This window comes from Nipponia nippon, unplaced genomic scaffold (assembly GCF_047370975.1).
Source record: "Nipponia nippon isolate SJK-2023a ecotype South Korea unplaced genomic scaffold, ASM4737097v1 scaffold_1, whole genome shotgun sequence".
In the NCBI taxonomy this organism is placed as follows: domain Eukaryota; kingdom Metazoa; phylum Chordata; class Aves; order Pelecaniformes; family Threskiornithidae; genus Nipponia; species Nipponia nippon.
Genome location: NW_028262290.1, coordinates 44,317,193 through 44,334,133, shown reverse-complemented (window position 1 = coordinate 44,334,133; position 16,941 = coordinate 44,317,193).

The window sequence follows — 16,941 nt, the reverse complement described above, 5'->3', positions numbered from 1 at the left end:
CAGTTTTCCATTGAGGAAAGGAATGAGAAACCAGAGATCAGTATAAGAAAATGGATGATACACTTGTGGAACAGTAAGTTCATATTCACCAAATGATCAGGCAAAAGAGGTAGTGTTTATGGATTTCAGGCTACTGGATATGAAAACCTGAAGATGTAGAGTGGATGTTACAATAAAAACAGCAATTTAGATAACTTGGTAACAGTTACAGGGATAATCTGGAGCGGTTTAAGCATTGAGAGTTTTGCAAAATGCAGCTGAGAGGCATAAAGTTTTGAGCTTTAGCCAAAGTTTGAGTACTGGTGGAACAGGATTTCTACATAAAAGCCCTGAGAAATGAAGTACACAAAAATGTAGCTGGTAAGAGGCCAGGAGTGAGTATTACTCTGTTGGGGGATAGAATTAGTTAATACCTGAAGCACACAGCGGTTGTAGGTGGCAACAACTGAGGTGGAGATAATCGTAAACATAAGGGAGAGAGTTTCTGCTAGGCTATGACTGAGAAATAATTCTGTCTTTTGTTAGTTGGACTGAGAGATTCAAATAGTCCTACAAATTGCCATACTGTTACTGCTGTAACTGATGCCCCCTTGCATGAGAAAAATGGAGGGGAGGAGAAACAAAGAAATTCCATTTTTACATTGAAATGTGCCTTTACCTCAGATAGTAAACGTAAATATTTTTTTGCTGTGTTAGCTTAAATGTAGAGTGATGCAAACTGCATTCCTTGAATGTAATCCTCTTAACATGGAACTAACAAATAATGCATAACTTACACTGCTTATGTTTTTGCACATCTCAGTTTAGTTAATGAGAACCATTTAGGTACCGTTGCATTTAAGTTGGCATGATTCGAGTCAGTTTCAACTTTATGTTCTGTGTCATTGAATAACCATTTCAAAATATTTTCAAATGCTACAGGAAATATATACAAAATAAGTATTTTTCTTGAAAATTTACTTTTAGAGATAGATGCCATTTTGATAATTGAATAAAGTTTAAACTTGTAAAATTTTTGATGGCGCTTTAGCTAACAGTGTTTAAAATATTTTTGATGTTGTACAATACAGTCTAATTTTAATAAAGTTATAACAGTATAATGTTTTGTTGGATTTCTTAAGGTTTGGATTTCTTAAGCATTATCCATACCAAGTAAGAATTTCTTTACTCACTTTTTTAGCTATGGAGAGCTAATACAAGGAGGATATGAGACCTACACCTTAGCTCTATTTCTAATTTGTTATTTCACATTGTGGTACATTCATTTGAATGTTGACCCAGCTTTTTAGAAAATATTTATAACTTACTATTATTTCAAAATAGTGATCATTTTCTGATTCTGCTGTTTCCTTTAGTTAATGAAACCAGATTTTTCTGGTAATTTTTCATTCTATTTTTCCTTTTTTGCCTTGGCTTTCATGTTAGATGAGTGAAAAAGACACTGTGTGCAAAGAAATAGAAACAAATGGATATTTACTGTTCCATGGGTTACCTGCCATTTGTTTTCCCTGCTGAAAAACATCTGAAGAAGTGTTCTGAATGTCAGCACCTAACTTCTTCAACAACATTTGTTATAACTACTATCTAGCTATATAGAGGTTCAGTCAGCTTAATAAAAAATAATTACAAAGTAATTGATGGTGGCCCTGAAAGATAAACAGTCAGGATTCCTTCTTTATTGGAAGTTACTTCTGCCTGAGTTTTTCAACTGATGCTTTTTGAAGGCCATAAAATTAAATTAAAAAAATAGAACAGGATGTAGTGTTGGGTCTGCATGTAGTCCAGAAAGCCCATGTAAAAAAATACCTCAATAGAGTAGTAAAATAGAGATGGACCAATGTAGAATATGTTACAATCAAAATACTATGGAAATGTAAATAGATAACCTGATCCATATAGCTAGTGTCTTCATAGTGAAAATACACTGAACGCTCATATACTTTTAATTAACGTTTAAAACTTACAACTTCTGGTGAGTCTTCGTGTAACATCCTGTTTCTTACTCGTTTTACATGTAATTAATTTTTTTCTAATTTCCACAATCTTATTATACTTCCTTCCCCCAATCTAATCTCATTCTGCTCTTTTGTTTCATCTTTAGTTATGAAGCATTTTAAAATTATAGTTGATGTACTATGTCTGTTTTGTATGACTTCTCATATAGAGATCTTCCTGATATTCTTGCCTTCATACAGTATATGCATTGAGCTCTTTCTTTGTCTTTTTAATTTTTCTTCTCTTTGCCGCCTTTCTTTTTTTTTTGGTGGATTTTCTTTCTTCAAAATCTTTGACTGGTTAGAACACAAAAAGCATGTGCTACGTTGCAGTTTTCAGACAGTGTCCTCAGCTCCCTACAGGAGATATAACTTCTGGCAATTGGACACAGTGAGCACGTCCTTCACACTGTATCATATGTTGTCATTGGCATAGCCTGTTTCAGGAAGAGGGCTCTGAAATGGAGAAGTGCTGCAGTGGCTTTCTCCTCTCTTGCAGACCTGGTCTTCCCACATTAACATCTTGCCTCAGAGCAAAAAATAGTGTACGATTGAGAAAATTGTAGGTAACACAAGGGGAAAAGTAATGAAATAACTGCTGGAAAGCAGTTTCTCTTACCCTTTATGTTTGGCCAGCCTATCATACTTTTAAAATGTTTTATTTTTGCATTTTTTCATCCCAGATATGGAGCGTACCTTCTGTGGCTCTCATCCGTACCCCAGCAGCCATCAAGTCATTTCCAAAGATTTATAGTAAGTAGCGTTCAAATTCCCAGGAAGGGAACTGATCAGCCCCTCCAGAGTGCCAAACCCAAGCTGAGTCCGTTCAGTTGCACATACGGCACCAACCCGCTCGTAGTTAAGCTAATGGACTGATCTGACTGCACAGTCACATATCACATTGTAACCCCCAGGTCTGATGAGCAGCAAAACATCAAGCTGGCTCCATAGGCTGTTGATGAGGACCTCTGAAACTGGAATGCAGCTGTGCTGCTTTCAGGTGTGGCCTAGCTCTGGAAGTAGTTTAGCCACATTTGTATGGTGTTGCTTTGACAGGTGAGAATTAAAAGATTTCACCTGTAAGACTGGTAAGATCTACATATGCAAGCTTTAGTGTCTCTGCATCTTCGGCCTTGTTAATCTGCAATTTGGGTAAACAAACCCAGCATAACTGTTTTATATAAAAGTGGTTATATGCTGATCAAGCTTTAGATCAGAATAACGTCTCCCAAAAGCTCCAGAGCTAGTTGATTGAAAAAGGCACCTTTAAAAGGAGTAAATCATTTTTTACTCCAGGCCATGTCTATGTGCGGGGTTACTTCATAGAGTATTCTTACTGGTCTTTAAAACTTACTTACCACTTTAATTTTCTTTTAGTACTGTACACTCTGTCCCTCTCCTGCACCCTTCACAGAGGCAGTTGGTACTGTAACCTTGCTAAGGCATTTGTAATTTTTAGGAATAGAGATTTTCATTGCTGTAGATTTTGAAATACACTCTTCTTAGACATGAATTCCATTAAGCAATTGAACAGCATTACACATGGGGTGTGGATCACGATCGTGCTCCTCTGAAGCACGCAGAATCAGTTTCAAATAAAATGTGTTGGGATTTGAGTCACATACATTTATTTGGGATGCGTGTAATCTGTTTGTGCATTCCAGCTCTCAAGCGCCATTTAAGTGGTCACAACTCTTACCTGCTTTAATCAGAGGAAATGTGATACAATAGTAGCAGAAAGGTCATCTTTTGTTGCCCTGAGTAAGCAGGAATAGCAGTGATAATTACCAAAAGTGGTACACCTGCATACATCTGGTTGGGACAGTGCAGGAGGCTTTCTTTCCCTTGCCATGAAATCTTCTGCTAGGGTGGTGGTAGTGCTCTCAGGATCCCTAGAGCAGTCATGTTGGGAATGCTGCTGGCAAAGGCTGACACAGAACCGAAAGTAGTATTTTAGGTGTCAGAACATAAGTTATGCTCAGTTCATAGTTTAAAACATTGAAAGTCCATACTAGAAAAAAAATACATATTTTAACTTAAAGGTGAAAATGACTGAAATGAAATGAAAAATGGAATTATGTGGAATCTGTGGCCATAGACATTGGCTTCAAGGATGTGTCTCTCATGATCAGCTGTCTGGTCTTCTTCAGATTACTTTTCCAGTTTACTGCTCGTGCCTTCGTGTTTTTTTCTTCTGTTAAGTACAAGCCTGAGATTGTAGCATCAGAAGGGTTCCAGTGGCCTGTAGTCACTGATAAGTATATAACCAAATGTTGTTCATAAACATAACAAACTGATCACATCCAGGTAATGGTTGACATAAATAAAATCTAGTCATGCAATAATATGTTAAAAAAATCTTTTAGAATTTGGTACCAAGGCAAGTGTTTGTCTTTCAGATTTCATGTATAGAAGTAAGCTATTAATCTGTAATGATATTTTACAAATAATAGAGTATATTAAGCCATTCTTCTCTTTCAAAAGGGTATGGATACCTACTTTCATTACTTTTTTTTTCCCCCATGATGAGAAAATAAATGTTTTCCTTCAGTGCTTCTGCATTCAACCATTTGTAACTTGTCTCAGAGGTATATTAGGATACGAAATGAATGTGTCAGCAGAAAGTGTCATATATTATCACCTCGGTCCTACTCATTGATTGTAAACTGCAAGCACGAGACATTCTCCATGGAAATATGTTGATTTGTCTCTGGCTGTAACTGACAGTGAGTCAACAACAGACTCTTTGTGTCATCCTTTGCTTAAATCAATAGGGTGTTTTGCTAAATTTATAATGCTATTTTTTTTAGAAGCAACACAGTCCCTCGAACTGAGAAAAATTATATGCCACCATTATTAATAGTTTGAAGCCAAACAGTCTATGAGCTTCCCTTGAATGAGTCATGTTAAAAGGAAGCTACTGTATTTGGTATCTTAAATAATAACAAAACTTATATTCTTAAATTAATAAATATTGGGAATTTGCCTGTAATTTTCCCTGATTTTGTTAATCAAACATGGAACAATATGTAATTTAATTTATATGAATTAACATTTAACTTGTAGAGCCTCTCTTCTGTATATGGGCTGATAATACACTGTCATTAGTCCTCTTACTATCATTAGTCATCTGGCCTATGTGTAATAATTGCAGAAGCTTTTAAGAGCAACCATCTAGTTAGATTGACAATCTATTAGGTATCTATGTCTTCCATGCTGCTTTTATCTTTAAGTAGGAAAGATTAGGAAAGCTATCTACATGTTGTAAATATGTCAAAAATCCAAATGTCTCTAGTTTCATTTCTAACACATTTAATAATTTGGCAAAGTGAGAAGATTATATTATTTTTTTCCTAAGAGAATTTAAATCTTTTGATCAATAGGATTGAGTTGTTATAGACATTATTTTAGTCTTGTTGTGGACTGTATAAAACCATCCTTTCAACAGGCTACCAAAAAGACAAGGAAACAAGCTTTTCTTGTATAGAGATCATTAAAATTAATGTGCTTTTTTTTTTTTTTTTTTAAGTTCATCGGATATATTCTACATTTTAAGTATTTTTTATGAGAAACAGAGAAAGAATACGTTAGATCCAACAGACTTACCAGAAGATTTCTGCTTAATGTTCAGCATGCAGATTGCTTTTTAAAGGTCTTCTAACAGAACATAATCTTTTCTTTTAGCCTCATCCAAACTCTTGATGCTTTAAAAAAAAAAACAAAAAAACAAAAAAAAACAATTATATTTTTCTCCAAATTTGGCAGAGGTTTTACACCTTTTTTTTTTGCTTGGTTTTGGATGATGCAGTTGACTATTATTAAGTCTTTGATATACGTGCCGATGGCTGGGGCAGTAAAAGTGAAACTTCATAACTGTGTCTGAGGAGCACATTGTTTATTAAGTTATATGAAACTAGATTGTTAAGAGAGATGTAAAGGATCTCTGGAACAGATCTGTTCTCAACCAGTTAATTAGAGTGCTTTCCTAGAATCCCTCATCTGTGGTTGTACACCACACCTTTAGGTATAAAGTAGAAGAAATTAAATGGCCTGAATATTCTCCCCTGTTTTGTTCTTCCAGCTCTTGGAGCAATGGTGAGAAAGGTAAAAATTATGAGAGGTTAGCAGGTAAGATACCGCCATTGAAATTAATTAATTGAATATAGGAAACAATATGCATTTGAATGAACTATATGGCAGTAGCAAGCATTGGGTTAGTTTCACAACTTTATGGCATGTAAAGGTAGTTAGGAGAAGATTAAGGAAGAGAGAAGGAAAGAAAATGGATAAAAGGACAAGGCAGGAACCAAAGGGTGAGAGAGAGAGAAGAAAAAGGGTATGACATGAAAGCGCAATCCGAGAAGTTACAGAAGGCTGCAGAAAATAGCTAATGAGAATAGTGCAAAACAAAGCTCAAGATTTTAACTTTTTTTTTTTTTTTCTTTTTGGCTACACAAGTCTCTCTTTGGCCATTTCTGCAGCTGTTTCCAATAGCTCTAACTGCAAGATATTTTCTGCCTTCCGCTATTCCCATACAAAGCCATATAGATGGAAGCACAGCTAGACCCTAGTGTCTGCCTCATGGAGGAAGTGTCACTAGCACATTTTGGAAAGGTTCTGAAATGCAAGAGCGGCTAAAGAAGGAAAAGAAAGAAAAAAGATACCGAAGGCAGATCTGGTAAGTGAAGTATGCTGGTAGTGAGAGTGGTAGACTTGGGCTCCTCCACATATACCTACTTGCATGATATGCTGAGTGCTTTCAGGTGCCTCACTTCTAAGAGAGATTCACTTTGGCAGGAATGGTGGCCACTGAGTACCAGGGAGCAGCAAGAGCAGGACTCTAAAGTTAAAGGTGAACCAGGAGCTGAGAGCAGCCACAGCAGAGGACCAGCAGTGCCTTCATTGCCGGGCCACAGTCTGATGATAGCACCTGAACTGGATAAGCAAAGCAAGGTGGTAACAGCAACAGATCCTATGAACAGTCCAGGGATTATAAGGCAAAAGTGAAGCAACAAGCCAGATCTAAGGTGAATCCAGGAAATCCAAACAACAATGCAGGGATGGTAGATACACCTACAGGACAGAGCAGCCTGAGGCTAAATGGATCTTCTGGGGCCACGGGAAGGGGTTGGGGCTGGTCAGGGCCATTACAGCCTATTGGTGTACTCAGCCCTGACATCAAGCTTTTAAACTGATCAAGCCCAAATGGAGCTCTTTCATGCCATAACTTGGCAGGCCAAACTTTGCAGTGAATACGTGAGTACAGGGTGTAATGGGCAGATTAAGATTGTACTGATTAGTCATGTTTAAGGTACACCAAGTTAAAAAGCTTCTGATTGTTTCAGATGACCTTAGGTAGGCATTAGGTCTCTTGTAGAAATTATATGGCTAACTGTTATGATAAGAGATAGGTTTGTGATCTTTCTCATTTGTTTTATTTGGCATAATGCATATATCTTAATGTGCAAGACAAGGACAAATAAGCCGACCAGTGCTTGTGTTAAGCCTTGAGTAAATGCCAAAGGCCAATGTTTTCCCCTTACTGCATATTGGTAATAGCGGAAGATCTTGTTAAAGTCAACTCATTCTTGCATGCAACTACAGGACTGAAGATCTGTACCCCAGAAGATCGGAGTAAGTGCCTAAGCCTCTACCCTTTAAATCACAGGAAAGATTGTTTCATCTTGATTCCTGGCAGTTCTCCGTTTTCTACTAACCCAAAGAAATAAAAAAACATAAATAATCAAGTATTTGGCAATAAAACAACTATAAATCTTTATAGGGATTATATGCCTTTAACTGTTTTAGTCAATCTCTACTTTTTCATACAATTACATGAAAAGAAAAAAATCCATTGAAGAAAACCCAGGTAGGAGAGAGGAAGATTTTTTTGATTGTTTTTTTTTTTATAGTGTGAAAATTGCTCTGCTAAAGTCTGCAACTTCTCAAATAAAATAACAGCCTGAAATCAACAGAGCTGCATGCAAGTGTGAGGCTATACCTACATGGCATTTCTTCTTGTGTGTGTGTTGAACCTTTCAGTGGCAAGAAAGTCTTCAGTGGACTCTGACATAGAAAAGTATAAATGTATTCTGCTAACATTATGCTGTACATTATAGCAATGGCAGAATCTGATCCTGGAACAATTAAAATCTCAGTATATTAAAGAAAAAGAATACAATTATTTATTTTATGTGCAAAGTTTGCCTCTGTATGATTTAATACCCTGCTACTGAAGCAGGCAAAAATGCAAGGATAATACAAACCTCTTTTTCCTCCCTCAAGGAATGAACTGTATTTAACTGAATTGCTGTGCTTTTTTGCATTTTCTGGGATATAAACAATCAGAATCTGTACTCATGAAAATGTTTTACAGTGTACAGGCAACAATGTGTTAATATTAGAGAATGCCCACTAGTTATTTCTATTGGCTTTCCTGTTTTTAAAGTCTATATCTAACTAATTTTTAGGTGTTTCAGTGCTTCACATAACCATTTCCTATTAGAAAAGTAGAACTCAAAGTATACTCTAGATTGCAGGTAGATCTATCTGTGGCAGCTAAACATGCATATTTAGATTGTGCCAGGATCAACTTAGATTAATGAAGAAAGTTTACACTTAAATCTCACTTTGGCTTCAAAGTAGTCAGTAATTGCAGAGCCCTGCTGATTTAACACTCTTGTTCTCTAGAAAGAAGGCTTATGCTGCAGAATGGGAAATGAAGCTCAAGAACTTGCCTTTCTATAAGAAAGTAACTGATACTTTTTCTCAATGTGTTTTAATTCACCTGAATAAAGCCACCTGTATTTTTGGCATATAATAGCAAACTGAATCCATAATGAACACAAAGTTAGTGATTAAGACCTACGAATAGAATAGCATCCAAATGGTTTCAAGTCTCTAGGGCAGTAGAAGCCACTAGAAACTACCCAGCATGTAAATAAGCACGTAACTAAAACTTGTATGACAGATGAAATTATTTGGTATCCAACTGGGTTCATGGGGTTTCTTCATATAAGTCTGTATTAAGGGTAAAATTACACAGTTATATAAAAAGTAGATACACAAAACAAGAAGATCCCACACAACTAGAGCTATTTAATCACACTCCACTTTCGTACACATCTTTTAATATAAAAAAAAATATATATATATGAAGGCTACCGCATAGCTCTTCATATATTTTATGGCAGTCTTCTACCTTCCAAAAGTTTCCAGAATCTTTATGGGAATATTTAGGAATATAAAAGAAAAAGGAACTACAGTATTTTCCTGAACCTCAGCTGTGAAGAGGAGAGGGTAGAAGCATCTTATTTTCTGGAATAATTCACTAGAACAGATTTTGGAAAGCCACAATGAAAGACGCATCATAGACATCTAAGAGTTGTTCTGAATAATTTTATAAATGGCACACTTTCTTGGATTCTAGTTTAGGATTTTTCATCTCTGTTATGGACATGGAAGCAGCTTTAGACATTGTTCAATCCAACTTTAACCCAGATCCTTAAAAATGTCTGTGAAATTTCTTGCTTAGAACTTTTGGGCCCTTTAGACCTTGACTGTCAGGGTAGCTTCAATTCCTTGTCTAGTGTGGGTATGCTGCCGTTGCAAGTTCATCTAGCCAAGTGACCCTGCGGCTTTTTTCGTGGCCTTTCATTTGGTACTATCTTTACTATCACTCACATTAATAACATCAATGTATTACCTTTCTTTATTCTGACTTTCTACCCTGCAGCCAGGAAGGATCATTTCAGAAGATAACAGTAGCTCTTCTTTATTCTGGTGATTAAATATAAGCGAAGTCTTACAGAATCTTCATTTAATTCATTCACTGACCCCCTTCAAACATTAAAATTAATTTATTTTATCACAGGCTAATCAGTTTTCTGCAAGAGAAACAAACTAAGTGTATGGTTGTAGTGTTTGTGTGGCTTTTTTAAACTAATTTAGCTGTTGCAGAAGAGCGACACCATTCATCGCAGTCAGAACTTGGGAATCAAAACACAATCAGATACTGAGAGTCCGGACTGTAATAAGTACTTGATTTGTGACTCAGAGCTGCAGGGGACCGTAATGTCTGAAGACATTTATAGTTAGTGGATGAAATATGCTCTTCATTTCACAGAAAGGAAAAGACATGGAAACATGGAAAGCTAAAGACCCAGTGTTCGAATAATGCCAATTACCTTTTTGGTGAGACATAATGTAGACCTTCCAGCATGCTAGGATATAAATCTGACCTGCTATATCCAGTTTCCAAAATTTCAAACAAACTTACTCAATACGTACATTTTATCTGAAGCCATAAAAGCTTATTAAATATAAATATAAAAAAAATAACTCTAGTAAACTTCTTCCTTGATGGTTATTATTTAAGCACTCTTTAAATATTCTTGAGGATTTTTCTTGCACACCTTTTTTTTTTTTTTTTTTTTTTGCAATGGTCACAGGGGGTCAGTAACACCCAAAGGTGGTGTTATTGCAAAGGTCAGTAACATCCAAAATATCTTCATTATTTCCTCTGCCTAATAATAGAATGTAAATTCTTTGGGAACAGGGAATGTCATTATATGGTTTTATTACTGCATCTCTCCTATGTAGCTCAGCTATGACAGTGCTCCCTTTTAATAGATCAAGTAGCTTCTGACCTTATGATATTGATGTAGTAATCTTTCTGCTGACAACTCTGATTTTGCAAGAGTTGGTTTCAGAAACACGGTCATTGTGTACCACAAAGGAAGGAGGGAGTTATGTTGCACTACTCCTAATTGTTACAAATTTTCAGTGGAACCTTGGATCTGTCATAAAATAAGATACACATTTAACAAAAAATTGTCTGAAACACCTTGTTTATGTCAGCACTGTATTGACAAAAGTTTATTAAAAAGCTGCAGAGAGATTTGTGTTAAGTCAGCATCCTACTGTTGATCTCCTCCCATCTGGGATGTTAACACCAGAGAGCTTGATTTCTTTAGCTTATTTTTAGATTAATTTTCTTCACCGTGTAATTACTAGAGCAGCATTGTAATGCTAGCAAAACCCAAAAGCTCCCAGACCTGAAACACTACAAAATGGCTGGGAAGAACCTAAACCAAACCAGTGATATGAATTTGATAAGGATTCTTCCTCCTTCAAATAGAAGATAGGCTCTGTTTCTCTAAAATGACTTGGATCTGCCAATCAATTCATATAAGTAAACACCTTTACCCATAGAGAAAATAAAGGATTATGGCATTCATTACTTCTGCCCACTTTTGTTATATTTAATACCAAAGACTTTAATGGAAGTTGAAGGATAATTTTTAATACAATTAAATAACAGTGAAGTAATGATACTTCTCATTCCCATAGCTTTTCAATGTAAAGATAATTATTTTCCCAGATCTCTGTAGAATAGGCATGTATCATTATCCTTATTTTAGAGAGAGTACAATGAGGCACAGCAAGGTTAAACAAATTTCTCAGAATTAGAAAAAAAAAAAGGAAAACCAAAAATAGTACTCTAATTTCTTGTAATCTTGTTCTGTTCTGTTTTCACAAGATCAGCCTGTATTAAGTTGTCATCTGAAGCACCTTTTAACAGGTTATACCCATGAAGAATTTAATTGAAAGGCTTCTAAAGTTCATTTAGGAGACAAACTATCAAGTCAGGGGATATAAAAAGCATTGCACTAAAGATGAGTTTTGTCAGGTATACACAGTTTAAAGTCCCTGTCATGCTGTTTTGTTGGATGCAGATTTCTTGTGGACTTTCTTTTCACGACTGGAATGCTCCCCAAAACAAAACCAAAAATGTCATTATGTAGGAGAAATAGCCAGCTTGTGGTACTGCTGGGTTCCTCTAAGCAGACCAAGTTTCCTGCTACTGTGAGGAGCCTGAACTACTGGTGATGTCCTCTGGTAGCTTTTGTACTACAAGCCTTACATTTTTTACAAGGCAAAGGAGAGTGATCTGTAATTCATGACATGCAGGGACAGAGCTCTTAGCTTTTCTTTGGACCTTCTTTTACTTGTTTGTGTCTGATTATGGGGAGTTGGGCAAAACAGGGATACCCACCATTTTTTTCATTCTTCGATAAAAATCTTACCAGATTTTGGAGACTTCAAGGTGAAATTGCTAGAAGCAAAACAGTCTCCTGGCAAAATTATATGATGAATATCCAGTTTAGGCAGCTTTAAAAGAAAAATCAGAATCAACACTTACAGTCAGTGAGTTTTTTGTGGAAAAAAAAATACTTTAATATTAAACTGTATAGGCAGTATACCAAATGGGATTCCTGAAGTGAGCAAAAAATTACAATCCTGACATTTCTGTTCAGATTTGTCTTTAGGGGGATGACATTTGGATGAGTTCAAAAGCTGTTTGCATGAGTTTTTGCAAATTTCTTCTATAGCAAAATTTAGCTACTTTCACCAGGCATCACTGCAAGTTGCCAGGAAAGTGTCAGAATTCTTCTCAGTAAATCTGTTTCTACAAATTTGTCCCAGGTAGAAAAAAACATTTTTGCAAAGAAAATGAGTCTTCTGACTAAAGGAAAAAAAAGTACCGAGTGATTTGGAAAGAAAGCCTTAAAAAAAGTCTCGCTGAAGGCTATTTAATTTTATCTTTGTAAATTTTTAAGAATATTATTTGTATCCTTGTAGTAAGTTCTACTGTTTACTGATCAAATCACTGGTAAGAAAAAATGCTTTACAACCTCCAAAATTTTTTTGTGATAGACGAGGATGAAAAAGTTGCTACACTCTACGAAAGAGCATCTTGTTCTGTAATTAAATGTTTCTCTCTAATATTTTCATTGTCTATTTTGCATCCTATAGGCTAGTGAGCTCTGTGGTCTGTGCTTCAATAAGTCAGTACAGTTGCATCTCACACCATGAAAACAATTATACAAAATCAGTTATTCCTTCAAGTCCTGAGTGCCACTGATGGGGCATGCTGCTGATGGGTGGACCCCAGCCTACTGTGGTGTGATAGACCAGAGCTGCCTGCATACAAAACCTCATACACTTGCTCCCCGAAGTGGCAATGCTAAGGAGTATTCTGAAAAAATACTAGAGGAATTCTGGCAGGACTTGAAAATAAAATCTTACTGCACCTCTAACAGTGTGGTTTTTTCTGAGAGACTCTATCATGGTACTTCAATTTTAGGACTGTAAACAAGCAATGCTTTGCTGACAGTGACTCCAGATATATTACAGTTTAGTTATCAGACTGTATGCCTTACTTTTGAGAGGTCTTAACCCTCTCCTGTTAGAATGCCTGGTACTGTAAGGAAAGGAATGCCCAGTACTTCCTCAGTAAACATGTAGACCATGCTTGAAAAGTCTCCAAGACCCAGTCTGAGGTTCAAGAAAACACTGCATTCTAAATACATAAAGGAATTGTGATGCTGTGTCTGCATCTCTCTGTTGAATAAAACACTTGGGTGGATTTTCATTTTAGGAGAGTTTTTTGAAAAGTCTTAAGAAAAAGCTTGGCATAGAAGAAGAAGAAAAGAATTACAAGCTTAGACATTGCTTGGAAAGCATGTATTCGGTAAGAACACAATTTGATCACAAAAATATGACACTTTTTATTGGGATTTGTCATGTCTAACTCTAACATAACAGACCTGAGTCCAGATTCTGTTGCAAAACCTCTGTTGCTGGACCTGCTTCTGTCAGAACCTATATGCTTTTTTTCTGCAAACTTAGAAGTAATCTTTCCATTTTCAATGAGTGCAGAAGCCCTAACTCAAAACTTCAGTTCTAGGGCTAGTCAAGCTTCTAAAAGTCCACTGCTCCAGGGATTTAGTGAAGGTCATTCAGGATCTATGTCTATAAGGCACACTAGAATGTGTCACAGATGGGAAGGAGAAATATGTAGACATTTCTGTTCATTTAGAAAAGAATTGTGTCTGCAAGCATAATGCCATTAGTTTTCCTTCTCAGAGGTTTTCTAAGTAGAGAAATGTCAAAAGGCAAAACCCTAAGGGAACGATTCTGGTATGATTTCTTTTATATTTAAAGATAGCATTCAGGAGAGGCAATACACTTGTTAAAAGCGTAGGTGTTTTAATCTGAAGTGAAAAATGGAAGGCATTCTGTAAAAGACTTGAAAACAAATTCATCACTTCACACATTAGGCTATCTAGAGATGAGATTTTGGCACAGCATTTGAGGATAAATGGCATGTCTATTTGATCAAAGAAGTTTTTGGAGATTAGCTTAATATTAAATATGTAAATATACTCTCCTCTAACAGGTATGTAATTGGCAAGAATGATCAAAGTATCCTTTCAAATCTCTAGACAGATACTAAGTATGCATTTTCCAGTGTTAAGAATTGTAGTTTGTTTGGTTTTTTCCTTTTTACAAGATCCTCCTCATCTGCTCTACTTCGGGAAGCAAACACACTGATAAAGAAGACTTCTTTTGAAAGGCTGAAAGAGGAACATTTTTTGTGATATATTGATCCTTGGGAAGCAGCTCATAGTGGCAAAGCCCACTCCATCACTCAATAGTCTGACAACCCTGGCAACAGGCTGGCCAAACTGCACGATTCTGGTTTTTGCATTGCTTACATCCCTGTGGTAGCAGCTGTTATCATGGTATTAGCCTTCTGTAGTCCTCATGTAACCTCTTGAAACTTATATGGGCTCCATGCTCTGAGACTACTGTCCAAATATTTAAAAGAAGAATCATCATCACCTCTCTTTCTTTTCATTTTCCACCTGGGGGAGAAACAGCTTGATTAGTTTGGGTGATGATAGGAAGCTGGAGGAAATCCAGTCATGATTTTTCAGTCTGGACTTATTTCCTTTCATTTCATTCATTTCCATTCAGCTGAAGGTAATGAGGTTATGCAGGTCTGATTTCAAAGGGCACAATTTTGAAACGATGGGTTTTGCTTAGGTACACTATAGCTTTAAATTGGTGATTTTGATGAAGTTGCATAAACTGGAGTATAATGCAGTTTCTTCCCCCAGAGATATGGTGGCTCAGCAGTGAAGACATGCAGTGATTTTTTTCTTTTTTCTCTCTCCCCACTAAAGCACACAAGAACAGATCTGCTGAGTAGGAAGTGCTATTTTTACATAATCACTTTTCAAACCAGAGCCTCACTGTAGACATTTTGAAGAGACCAAACTAAGCATCCTAGCAGTCACTTCTCTTCCAGCTGCAAAACTGCATATGAGAAGCTGTAGTGTAGGTCATTTAATCATTTAATAGTCTCTTCTTTATCTTTATCTATACTGCTGTCAACTAGCTGAAGTATTTCCCGATAAGTGTTCTTCACATTTCTGGGGTTAACCATCCAGAAATTCCTTGCTTACATACAAAGAGCTATGACTGCCAAAAAGAGATTTTTGAATTGTAGGTATCTAAAAGATCATGTAAATGTGATTATTTTGTTTTGAAAATTCATTTTAATTTACTGGGATGCATTACTATAACATTTGAGCATCTAATTTATTCTCATAATGAGCCCTTTGAGATAGAGAAATGTTACTATTTTTATCCTCATTATTCAGACTAGAAGTGATTTGCTTAAAGCCATCCAGGACCTGCATAAGAGAAGGGAGCTAAAAACATCTTTCATATCTCAATCTGAATTGTTCAAATGCTAACGAAGTAGCAAACATGATTAAAGTGCTTATTTACAAGTTGATGCAGAGGCATTTCTCCCTTGATCATGCTAGTGACTCCTATCCTCTCACCTCCTTTTTAGACTCCCTCCAGCTGCTGCCATTGACCTGCAGTTCCTATTCTTGGCACCAGTGGTAGTAGCAGCATATTTTTCCCTATGTGGGTTAGACTAAATTTCTCTTTTGTCCAGACTTTGCTATAATTTGGGATGACTCTTAGCAACTCCCTTCTATCTATTGTCTATCAAAAAGAAAAAATGATGTTAAAAGCAAAGAAAAAGCCCCCCCCCAAACACATTCATAAATCATAGATCTGATAATAATGTAGTAACAATAACTATTCAAAACATTTGTTGAAAGCCAACCTTTTAGCTAGAGAGCATAACTTTTCAGTAAATTTATTACTGGTTAAGATATGGATGAAAATTTACCACATACATACTTAGTCTTTCTTTATAATTTCTGCAGAAGCTTTTACTTAAGAAGCATTGGCTGACATGAGGCAAATTAACCTCTTTGCATGCCAACTGGGTCACACAGTAGTTGTTATATGCAGTTGACATTTAAAAAAAAAAGTCAAAAAAAGCAGTAGGAAATGTAGGGTGTTTTTAAGGCTTTCTGCCACCTCTTCCTTCCAACATGAAGCACAAGACTTTTTTTGTTTTTTATCCTGAGAGCAGTCTCCTTGACTTTGATAGCTCAAATTTCAGAGCACCTGCAAAAGCTTTTACAGCAGTGTAGTGTGGGACTGCAGGGCCCATATCCAGAAACGGTCTTTGAGCTGAGTTCTAGTTCACTGACTTACAGGCTTTGTCAATAGAAGTCTCACTAAACATCAGTACACTTAAAGCACTTTTTTGTTTGCCTTAGAGAGTTTTACATTTTGAATACTGTCCTTTTTAACCTTAGATTTTGAATTAATATTGTCCATAGTTTCTCATGAATATATATTCTACTTGTCAGGACAGCTGCTTTTAAGACCAATTAGCCTTTGCTTCCTAGCACAGTCCTTCCTGTTTGTAGAGCAGCCTAGGCGATGCTGAAAGTTGAGATCATTTTAGGCTTAGCCGGACAAGGACTTTTCTCATCTACGACCAACGAAGTGTTTTGCTGAATTCTGAAACAGGCAGAAGGAAAACATACACAAAGTGTCAGTGTGTCCTTTGTATACATGTGTCTGGGCATTTATCCTTTTATTGGAAAGACATTTTTCCTCTGGTACACTGAAGCAGAAGGAAATAGTATTTTAATTTTAGGACTGGACTTAAATGCAAACATTGTACTTCCAAATGTTATATTTATGATATACACATTATTAT